Source organism: Capricornis sumatraensis, chromosome 8 (genome assembly GCF_032405125.1).
Source record: "Capricornis sumatraensis isolate serow.1 chromosome 8, serow.2, whole genome shotgun sequence".
Classification (NCBI taxonomy): Eukaryota; Metazoa; Chordata; class Mammalia; order Artiodactyla; family Bovidae; genus Capricornis; species Capricornis sumatraensis.
The window spans coordinates 3,103,588-3,115,767 of record NC_091076.1 but is presented as its reverse complement, the minus strand read 5'-3'; the positions used below and the strand labels follow the sequence as shown (position 1 = coordinate 3,115,767).

Sequence of the window (12,180 nt, the reverse complement as noted above, 5' to 3'; positions counted from 1 at the left end):
CAAAAGAGGGGTGGGTCTGCGTGGGGGCCACCCATTCCTTTCATTTGGACCCGCAGGAGGGGAACCCCAAAGACACCATGGCATGTCTCTGCCCCCTGAACTCAGCGACCGGCCCCAGGAAATGCGGATCAGGATGCTCCACGCCTGGCCTTGCTAATCCAAGCCCCCCAGACCCCAGGACGACGCATGAGGTCATCTGTGGGTGTGCGAGGACCTGCTGCGTCCTGGGGAGAGACCCCACCCACCTGACCTGTCCTCCTCCAGGCAGAGGCAGCCCCACTGAGACTTTAGCATGAACCCACCCTGAAGGGGTGCAAGCAGCAGGGGGGGTGGCCCCACGGCGTGATTTACCCTTTGCTGAGCCCTTCTAGGGCCGACGTGGGATCTATGAGCCAACAGGGTTCTGGGGTCAACCAGATCTGGCTTGGTTTTCCAGAACTTTCACCCTGAGCCTATGTCTTCATGTGCCAACAGAAACCCCACTCTTCGAGGGGCTCTCATGAGTCACGTGAATACGGGGTCTGAAAAGACCCCCAGTGCTGCTCAGGGTCGGCCAGCCCCCCACCCCCCACAGCAAGCGGGGAGACCTGGCATTGAGACTGCATAGGGGCGGGGGCGTTCAGCTCCAGGGGGGTCCAGAGGCTGAGGGGGGGGTCTCCTGACCCTGGGCAGCAGGTTCTATCCGACTAACCCCATCCACCAGCACCGTCTGCACACCCAGCAGTGCACAGCACCAAGGTGGTGAGACCCTCTGTCCCTGTGCCGGGGAGACAACGCAGACAGGGAGATACAAGAGGCCAGGGAACGGGGTCCTGATCCAGGACTGCGCACGGAGGGCGGGGAGCGCCGGGCACAGAGCAGACAGCTGGCTTGGCCGGGAAGGGCAGCCACGGGGGGTCGGGGTTGGGCTGGCGCTCAGCTCATTAGCCCTGCCTTTCTGATAACTGAGACAGACTGAGTGGAACCTCCACCTCCGTGCCGTGCAAGAGAAGAGCGCCACACCCCACCACTTAACAGAGGAGAGAGGACGGGAGGATAGGGGGTTAGTAATCGGATGAGCTTTAAAAAAAAACCGAGAAACACCCACGTTCAACCCTGGTGGCGCCGTTTATAGAGCAGACCATCACCAGAGATAAGGTTGCTTCTACCTGCCTGCCCCACCTTCCCTTTCTGTGGCAACAGCGCCTGCCTCTTCCTCTGGGGCCCCAACCCCGCTCCCAGAGGCCTGGGGGCCCGCCCCTCCCCACGCCTACAGCACACCCAGAACTTTCGAGCTTCTGGCCACGGGCGTGGGCTGGGGAAGCCCAAGTGACTCTCGGGAGCCGCGGAGATGGAGGCTGAAACATTTGTCAGAACGGAGGAGAAAATGAAGTTCTCGCTTTCCTCCAGGAGGGTCGGCAAGAAAAGCCACGGAAGCTCAGAGCTGCCGGGGCCACCAATGCAGAGGAAGGGAGAAGTGGGAGCTGAAGGCAGGAGAGAGAAAACAAGACATACACAGACATACACACACACACAGACACACACACAATAGAGACAGACACAGAGAAAGACACACAGAGAGAGACACACAGACACAGACATACACAGACACACACACAGAGAGACACACACACACAGAGACACACAGACACAGTCACACACACAGACACACACATACACACAGAGACACACACAATAGAGACAGACACACAGACACAGACACACACACACACACAGAGACACACACACACAGAGACACACACACAATAGAGACAGACACAGAGAAAGACACACAGAGAGAGACACACAGACACAGACATACACAGACACACACAGAGAGACACACAGAGAGAGACACACAGACACAGTCACACACACAGACACACACATACACACAGAGACACACACAATAGAGACAGACACACAGACACAGACACACACACACACACAGAGACACACACACAGAGACACACACACAATAGAGACAGACACAGAGAAAGACACACAGAGAGAGACACACAGACACAGACATACACAGACACACACACAGAGAGACACACACACAGAGACACACAGACACAGTCACACACACAGACACACACATACACACAGAGACACACACAATAGAGACAGACACACAGACACACACACACACAGAGACACACACACACAGAGACACACACACAATAGAGACAGACACAGAGAAAGACACACAGAGAGAGACACACAGACACAGACATACACAGACACACACAGAGAGAGACACACACACACAGAGACACACAGACACACACATACACACAGAGACACACACAATAGAGACAGACAGACAGACACACACACACACACAATAGAGACAAGACACACAGACACACACACACACAGAGACACACACAATAGAGACAGACACACAGACACACACAGAGAGAGACACACAGAGAGACACAAAGACACACACAGACACACACAGAGACACACAGACACAGACTCACACAGACACAGAGAGACAGACACACACAGACACACAGACACAGAAAGACACACACAGACACACACACAATAGAGACAGACACAGACACACACAGAGACACACAGACACAGACACACACAGACACACACAGAGAGAGACACAGACACAGACTCACACAGACACAGAGAGACACACAAACACACACAGACACACAGACACAGAGAGACACACAGACACAGACACAATAGAAACAGACACACACAGAGATACACACAGACACAGTCACAGAAAGACCGCAGACACACACACACAGAGACACACACAGACACAATCACAGAGAGACCGCAGACACACACACACACAGACACACACACAGACACAGACACATACACAGACACACACACAGACACAGACACACACAATAGAGACAGACACACAGACACACACACACACAGAGACACACAGACACAGACTCACACAGACACAGAGAGACAGACACACACAGACACACAGACACAGAGACACACACAGAGACACACACACAATAGAGACAGACACACAGACACACACAGAGACACACAGAGAGACACACAGACACACACAGACACACAGACACAGAGAGACACAGACAGACACACACACACACAGAGACACACACACAATAGAGACAGACACACAGACACACACAGAGAGAGACACACACAGACACAATAGAGACAGACACACACAGAGAGACCACAGACACACACACACAGAGACACACACAGACACAGTCATAGAGAAACACAGACACACACACAGACACACACACACACATACACACAGAGACACACACAATAGGGACAGACACACAGACACACACAGAGAGAGACACAGAGAGAGAGACACACACAGACACACACACACACACACAGACACACACACAATAGGGACAGACACACAGACACACACAGAGAGAGACACAGACACAGGCTCACACAGACACAGAGAGACACACAAACACACACAGACACACAGACACAGAGAGACCGCAGACACACACACAGAGACACAGACACATACACAGAGACACACACACACACACACACACATACACAGAGAGACACACATAATAGAGACAGACACACAGTAACAGAGAGACCACAGACACACACACACAGAGACACACACGCACAGAGACACACACACACACAGAGACACACACAGACACAGACACATATGCAGAGACACACAGAGACACACAGACACATACACAGAGAGACACACACAATAGAGACAGACACACAGTCACAGAGAGACCACAGACACAGAGAGACACACAGACACAGACAGACACAGACACAAGAGGCACACAGACACAGAGAGACACACACATACACAGAGACAGACAGGCACAGAGAGACACAGAAAGGCGCACACACACACACACACACACACACACACACACAGACATTGCCAAGGTAATGTCCTGTGAATCCCTCTCAGTGAAAACTCTGCCTGGGCTCTTCAGGATGTAAGCTTAGGTACAATTTTAATTTTCCCCTTATATCAGTTTGAGATTTTTGATCTTCAAATTGAAGGAGCCCTCGCCAAACCACTCTCTCCAAAGGCCTTCCAGGAAGCAAGACTGGGTTTGGCTTAACTATCCTATAGGCAGAAGTGAAGAGAGCTGCATTGGTGTAAAAAAAACATTTAACAATCACTCCACACCCATCCTCCCCCTTCCCGAGGTTAACCTGAAATGGTGAGGTTTTATGTGACATCATGGGATCGTGTCTCGCTCTCCTCACCAAGGGTCACGACATGATCAACGCAAAGAGATAAAAGAGCGCCGGTGACTCTAAGGGCTTCCTTCCCACCCCTGTCTTTCTCAGAGCCCAGTGTCTGAGAACAAGCAAAACCAGAAAATTCAGACACGTGCTGGAACAACAACAAACTCCCATAATCGCTTTCCTAAAGGATCATATTTGCTCATCTCTTCTCTTAAACCACTGGCTGTTACGTGACTGTGGCCCCCTGATGCGAAGAGCTGACTCATTTGAAAAGACCCTGATGCTGGGAAAGACTGAGGGCAGGAGGAGAAGGGGACGACAGAGGATGAGATGGCTGGATGGCATCACCGACTCAACGGACATGAGTTTGGGTCAACTCTGGGAGTTGGTGATGGACAGGGCGGCCTGGCGTGCTGCGCTTCATGGGGTCGCCGAGTTGGACACGACTGAGCAACTGAACTGAACTGAACTGTCACGTGACAGAAGCCGTGTTTGCTGAAGAAGCGGCCTGGCGCGCGGGAAAGGGAGGAGGGACTCTGGGCGAGGCGGTGGCCAGAGGGGTGAGCGGACCGGCTGCAGTCAGTGGGGGCGGGGGCGAGGAAGAGGTGAGTAAACCAACGGGAGCAGGCTTCCCAGTGTCTGAGAAGGGAGTCAGGGACGTCAGGGACGCAGCGCAGGCGGAACGAGTCGAAACTCCGCGGCACTGGGCCGGAAAAGGAGGCGCTTCAGAATGAGCAGAAAAGCAAGAGAGGAACTGTGTAGGCGCGCCTGGATGTGAGCGGACACACGCCCGACTCTGGCTGCACACACGCACCTGGGGTTCTGGCTTCGGCAAAGGACTGGACGAGGGTGCAGTAACCTACCCGGGGAAAACGACAGCTGAAGACCTGCAGAAGCGGGCAGGCCCTCCCATGTTCACAGGGCTCCTCTGTGGCGGTGCCACCTGGGTACTCGCGTGTGCCAGTTTGGAGTTTCAAGGAGAGTCAGAGTTGAGTCAAGTTATGGAATCTGTTGGCAGGTGTGGACTGCAATCGCGTCAAATCGTCACTTTTAGGCAAAAACGGCTGAATGATGGTGGTTTCGCTGGGTCAGGCTAAGAGACGATATTTAAACCCAGGTCTGAATGCAGTCGCTTAGGAAGAGCATTTACAGGGGAGAGAACAGGGGCAGAGCCTTGGGCACCCACCACTGAGAGGTGGGACAGAAGAGCAGGAGCTTTCCTGGCGGCTCAGCTGTAAAGAACCCGCCGGCCAACGTAGGAGATGCAGGTTCAGTCCCTGGGTTGGGAAGATCCTCTGGAGAAGGAAATGACAACCCACTCCAGTGCTCTTGTCTGAGAAATCCCATGGACAGAGGAGCCTGGTGGGCTACAGTCCACGGGGTTGCGAAGAGTCAGACATGACTGGGAGACTAAAGAGCAAGCCCCTCTGAGAGGGCCTGGAGTCAGTAACAGGCCGGGAGCAGTGAGCACACTTAATACCCAGACCTTGGGTTCTAAATACCACTCTGGACTCAAAAGAATCGGGACTCCTGATAGAGACGGCTGATTCGATGGGGGCTGAGGCACAGAAAAACAAGATGAGCTTGGAACACCGTGCTGAGTCAGAAGGAAAAAGGATGACGATGTGTCCACAGGACACACGGGCCATCCTGAAGGGGGTCCCTGGACCCGAAGTGGGACAACATTAACAGACCTCTTGAAAAAACAGGAATCCACGAAACCACATTACTGTAAAGACGTGAATAAATAAACAGGAAGAGAAAGCTCCTTCTGATAACAGAAAGCCAACTAATTAGTGTGAGAAGTAAGGATGGGAGTAGGAAAATCTCCATTTAGCAGTTAATTACTTAATTCAGGCAAGAAATACCGCGCATGCTAAAAACCAGCAGGTGAGAGGGAGATGGGGAAACGGGCTTTGTCAGATGCTCCCTGACTACAAAGGGAAGAGGAACCGGCAGTGCAGAATCTGGCAGGTTCCAGGTGAACTGGGGGTCAGAGTGGACATCGCCAGTGACGGCAAATGGTCACCACTGCCCCCTGACTGGACCGCCAGAAACACACGTCCCCTCCATGATATTCCTGCAAAAACGCCCCTCATCTCACCACCAGGAAACACTGAGCAAGTCCACACCAGGCAGCAGGCTCCACACAACCACCCTGTAACCTTCGGAAGAGGCCCCTGAGAACCAAGGGAAGATGGAGGAACTCTGCCAGGTGGAAGGGTGCCTGCGGGGTCCCAGACTGGACCTTTTCACCGTGTGTGCCAAGTCACTTCCGTCGTGTCTGACTCTTCATGACCCTGTGGACTGTAGCCCTCCAGGCTCCTCTGTCCATGGGATTCTCCAGGCAAGAATACTGGAGTGGGTTGCCATGCCCTCCTCCAGGGGATCTTCCCAACCCAGGGATCAACCTGTATCTCTGACATCTCCTGCATCAGCAAGCCTGTTCTTTACCACGAGTACCATCTGGGAAGCCCCACATCCTTTTACTATATTGGTTATTACTGGGACAATGGGAAAAACTCAAATGTGGTCTCTAAGTACATAGAATTCTCTGTATTTGCTTCTGCAAACTCTCTTTAAGTTTGAAATTAAAATATTCACTCAATTTTTTAAAAAGAGCAATTAGTACTTGTTTGACAAAAAGACCTCAAAGCTTATTAAAAACGTGTCTTCCCCCAAGATAAGTCGTGCTAACCCTTCGTCCTTTATTTGGAAAGGGTGTTGTACTTTCCGGCCCTTGGGAGACAGATTTAAAGGACTGACAGAGGTCGGAAAGTAACAAGAATGTAAAACAGCACCCCCTGCACTCGTGGAGCTTAACCATTTTCTTCTGAGACGCTTTTTGGAAAATGCATGTGTCCAGGGCTCCACCCCAAAACCACTTCCTGCAAATCTCCGGGGCAGGTGCATTTGGAGGAGACTCCCCACAGAATCTGGAATCTGGGAGTCCCTCACCTATGCTGAGCACCCCCCTCCCCCCATCACTAGCCAAAGCCATGATACGTGTGAATGAGGAAAAAAGACTGCTCCTTCCTCCAGGCACGGCACTGCCACCTGCTGGACACCTGCTGTGATACAGCCAGAAGCCTAAATCTGCAGCAAGTGGCACAGCGCCCCCTGGGGCTGTGCGGTGCAACTAGAACAACGCGGCGTTGACCGCATTGCAAAAGCTTCTGCTTGGTTCTGTGCCACAAGCAATCCAAGTCCACACCACACTTGGGCATTTCTCCTACAGCATGTGCTTTATAAGACAGGCTGGAGGTATGACAGCGGAACAGTCAGCGTGCAACACCCACACAGACCCACAACAACACCCTGCTGTGAGCGCCATCAGGGAACGTCCAGGGGCCCTGTCCCATGACTGTGGGGTCAGGGGAAGCACTGAGGACTTGGAGCCCAGGTCTGAGGGTGAGCAGGTGTTAGCCCAGTGAAGAAGAGGGACAGGAGGGAGCAGTGGCCCAAACCTGTAACTTCCTTAAGGCGAGAGCTTCTCATTTGAAAATGATAAATAATAAACAGCAACCAACAACAAATTAAGACCGAGAGGTAAACATCCTTAAGGAAACTGTTGCCGCAAATCAAATGAGATCTGTGTGAAGGCCTGTGAGCAAACGGGTGAGGTGCTCTCTGTCGAGTATCACTCCCTACAGACAAAACCAGACAGGGCCGGAGGACATGGTGAGGATGTTTGGGGGCGTGGTCAGATGATGATGGGGATAGTGGGGGCGTGGCCAGGTGATAATGACGGTGATGATGTAGGGTGTGGCCAGATGATGGTGATGGGCGTGGCCAGGTAATGATGGTGATGCTGGGGGCGTGGCCAGGACTTCTTAAGCACTTACTAGATCCCAGGCACTATGGGAAGTGTGTCATTTTACCGTCTCAAGAGCTCTATGAATTGTTACTGAGCCAACTTTAGAGATTTAGCAAAGAAGTTCAGAGAGGCTAAACCACTTGCTCAGGTGGCCCAGGCCATGCTGAGGGGGATCTGCAATCCCAGCCCAGAATAAACTACTGACAGCTCAAGGAAGAAATCTCACATCTCCCAAATAGAATCAGACAGAATCAGGGAAGGAGGAAGAGAGTGAGATGCCCCACGTGGGCCAGTCTTGTGGGCACAGCTGCTCGTGAAAGTGTGTGTTAAGACGAGACTCCTTCACCAAGCAGCTGTCCTCTCACTGGGCCCTCAGCCGCACCAGTAACACATTCTCGAGTCCTGAGATAGCCAACCCCCATCACTCAGGTCACAGCAAGATGGCTGGAGCTGCATGGGTGGACGTGAAAGTACTAATACTTAGCAACTAAAACTGCACTGAACTTTGGGCTTCCCTGGTGGCTCAGATGCTAAGGAATCCACCTGCAATGCAGGAGACCCAGGTTTGATCCCTGGGTCGGGAAGATCCCTTGAAGAGGGAATGGCAACCCAGTCCAGTATTCTTGCCTGGAGAATTGCATGGACAGAGGAGCCTGGTGGGCTACTGTCCATACCGTTGCAAAGAGTCGGACACAACTGAGCAACTAAACTGCACTGAAGCCCCCTAATCCGACCCACCAATCGCCTAGGCCGTGGGAATGTATTGGGGTGGTTTATCACTTCTTTATGATTCTTCATATGTTCAAAGAATTCTATGTTGAGCAGGTACTTCTTCAGTAATGAAAAAAATTAACGTGAACCCAAGTTTAAAGGTTTGCAGACATGTCAAAAACGTGTGCTCTTCCAAAGTCAGCCTGCAGGGGGCGCGTGTTCCCAGTCGCGAGGCCTGGGGGCTGGATCTGAAGGCCTCACGCTGCAGGTAAACGTCAGCCTCCCATCACTCACAGGCAACCGAGCCGCCAGTAATACCTGGGAGCAGGCGGAAAGGAGCTGTCAGGTGCCACGCAGAGGGGGCTGACGCAGACCCCAGAACCCCGCGGTGCTTCTCCAAGAATCTGGGCCATGCAAACCCCCCTGCCCTCGACTTCCTTCCGCCACCAGAGCACTGTGGCTGGAGGGGTGGCTTCGTCCGGGAGCCCTGGAGGCGGACACAGCACCAGGCTTCCGGTGCGGGGCGCGCTGGGAACCTCGGGCAGGTCACCCACCCTCTCTGGGCCCGGCTAACTCGGAGCCCAGCAGGTGTCTGCCAGCGTTGCGGGACGGGTGTGAATAGATGGGGAGGACAGCGTTTGCTGGGTGAACGGGGCCCTCCCTGACCGAGGATGATAATCGGGGAGGGAGGGGCGCACTGCGATGAGTTCCTTGCTCAAGCCCCCTGCGCGACCCCTGATGAAGGTCACGGTTCCGCGGAAGGCCAGCAGCTCCAATTAAGCAGGTGCTTCTGCAGGACTCGCGTGGAAAAGCAAGCCGCCGCCGGAGGACGGTGTAGGGGCCCTGGCGGACGACGCGGGAGCAGGATGTGCCGGCCGGGTTAATGCCTCCACCTTCCAAACGCACTGCTGGGGGCGGGGCTGCAAACCCCCGAGGCTGGGTGGCCTCTGGTGCCAGATGCGCGGAATCCACGCAGGGGGTCTCAGGGGCCACAAGTGTGGGAGGCAACACCACAGAAGTGAACCCCCACGCCCCCAGCATACACGGTCACCTTCCCTCCAGCGGGGGCAGCCCTCCCAGGAGACAAGCAAGCTTGCCCCAACCGTCCCCTGCGTCTGAATAAGGCATCGGGCTCAGGGTGAGGCTGCCCCAGCCAGGGATGAGGCGGGAAGGGAAGGGAGAGGGAGGTGGGAGGCGGAGCCAGCCTGGGGCCGGATACGAGCTCAGTGCCCTCTGCGGTTCTGGGTGTCTGATGCTCTGGCATTGGGAGTCTTGCGGGCACTGGAGGGGCTGCCCTGCCAGGGAGAGCTGATTCCTAGAAATGGACAAGGACGCAGCCAGGAGCACAAATACACAGCCACCATGCAGAGTCCTCACCAGCCCTCCTCCATGGGGCTCTCATGTTCGGGGCCCCTCACCCTGCCCTAACCACCCAGGGAGGGTCCCAGACAGCCGGGGCAGCCCCTGCCCCCTAGGGCCGCTGGGGTCCCTCAGCCTGCTCGTCCAGCCTCACCCGTTCCTTCCCTTGAAAACCACAGTAAAGCCTCTGTCCACAGGCTCCCCTGCCCTCCCTGCATGGTGGTGCCTGGCGGGCTGTGTCCCTTCTCTAAGGTCTGTGAGTGACAACCATCTTTCACGGGCAGCCATGTCCCGATGGGCTGGCCTCACCAGACCTGAACAGGAGAAAGTTACTTTAATGGGAGCAGGGGGGAAACGCAGCTTGAGGAGCAGATGCCCAGCACATGGACATAGAGGGTCCCTGGGGAGTCTTCCAAAACACGCGGATAAAACTCCATTTGTGCCAGGGAAGGCCTGAGGTCTGTCGCACCCCCCAGGGCACCGGCCCTGCCACCCCAGGGACACAGACTCTGCCCCAGTGTCGTGACCGCCCGGGGCGAACACGCTCCCCCTGCGTCCCTCGCTAATCCCACACTTAAGGACGTTATATTCTGAATGCACATTTTGGGAATTCAAAAAGAAAACTCTGTGAAACGACAGACATAATGATGTGTAAAGGGTGAGTAAATTCTGGAAGAAAAAGCACACAGGTGTTTTCCGGTAGGACGGTCTGGTTCCCAGCTCGTACGTGCATTTGGCCCCCGTCACACCCTGGGGCAGCCCAGGCGACAAAGGAAACCTGTTCCGCGGAGGCTCCTCTCTGTGATGGGTGGACTGCTCTCGGATGCGTCACTGAAAGGAGCATCACGCATGGGGCTGACCTTGCCCAGTTCCTCCTTTGGACAGACCAGGGGGCCGGGCTGGGAGATGGGCCTGGGGGCGCCAGGCCTGGGGGGCACCCCGCTTGACCCTGTCTCCTTGGACTCACAGCTCAGCCTGGTGCGCTGGGCCAGCAGCTGTTCAGAGGCCCTGAGGGTCACGAGGAAGACAGGGCGCCCTGTCCTCGGTGACAGTGCCCTGCACCTCCTCCTTCCTCGCAGGTCACCCGGGGGCGGAATGGCCCCCAGTGCTGCCCTGCCAACAGGGCTGGGACCCCCTTGGGAGCTGCTGGCAGAGCCTGAAACTGTCCCCTTTCACATCCTCAGCAAAGTGCACGTGTGAGGATGACAGGCTTGGACTTTTAATGGTCAGCACGAAGCTGAGGGGGCTTCCCCAGTGGGGCAGCGGTAAAGAATCCGCCTGCCTATGCAGAAGGTACAGGAGACGCAGCTTCAAGCCCTGGGTCAGGAAGATCCCCCAGAGAAGGACATGGCAACCCCTCCAGTGGATCCCCTAGAGAAGGACATGGCAACCCCTCCAGCGGATCCCCTAGAGAAGGACTTGGCAACCCCTCCAGCGGATCCCCTAGAGAAGGACATGGCAACCCCTTCCAGTGTTCCTGCCTGGGAAATGTGACGGACAGAGGAACCTGGCGGGCTACAGTCCACGGGGGTCACGAAGAGTCGGGCATGACTGAGCATGCACGCACACACGAAGCTGAGGGCCGAGGGCAGCTACAAGCCGAGATGAGCAGACAGACAGAGCGCCGTCCGCGCCTGGGGGACCGCTGGCCTGCCCCCGCCTGGTCACGGCTGGAACCCTCCCAGGGAGACGTGAAGCACGGCCGGGCAGACGTGCGTGTGCGAGTGAGCATGTGTGGATCTGTGATCTCACATCCATCATCGGTCTCCCCGGCCCCATCACATGGATATAAGACCCACAGGATGGGGTGTTACTATTCACCGCTGGGCTCAGTGTCCAGGACACTGAGCAGGCCTGGCAGGTATGACACAGGAGGTGACACCTATGCCAGGGTAGGGGTAGGGGGCAGTCTGCAGTGTGGCTGCAGAGCCAGGGCCCGGGGCTCAGGGGCTCACGGTGGCTGCCTGGCACCCGAACGCCATGGCCTGGGAGTGGTTACGGAAAACTCCAATTCCATGACAGTCAGGGTCTAGGTCCTGGGCGCGTTGGGGACTCCAGCATCTGCCTGCTTC

General features: G+C 55.2%; 1 protein-coding gene across 1 annotated transcript in view; it reads right to left on the bottom strand.

The window, feature by feature from the left end:
- SHANK2 (SH3 and multiple ankyrin repeat domains 2) overlaps positions 1–12,180 on the bottom strand; it is a 466,522-nt gene that overhangs the window by 406,883 nt on the left and 47,459 nt on the right. The gene's annotated exons all lie outside the window — the stretch shown is intronic.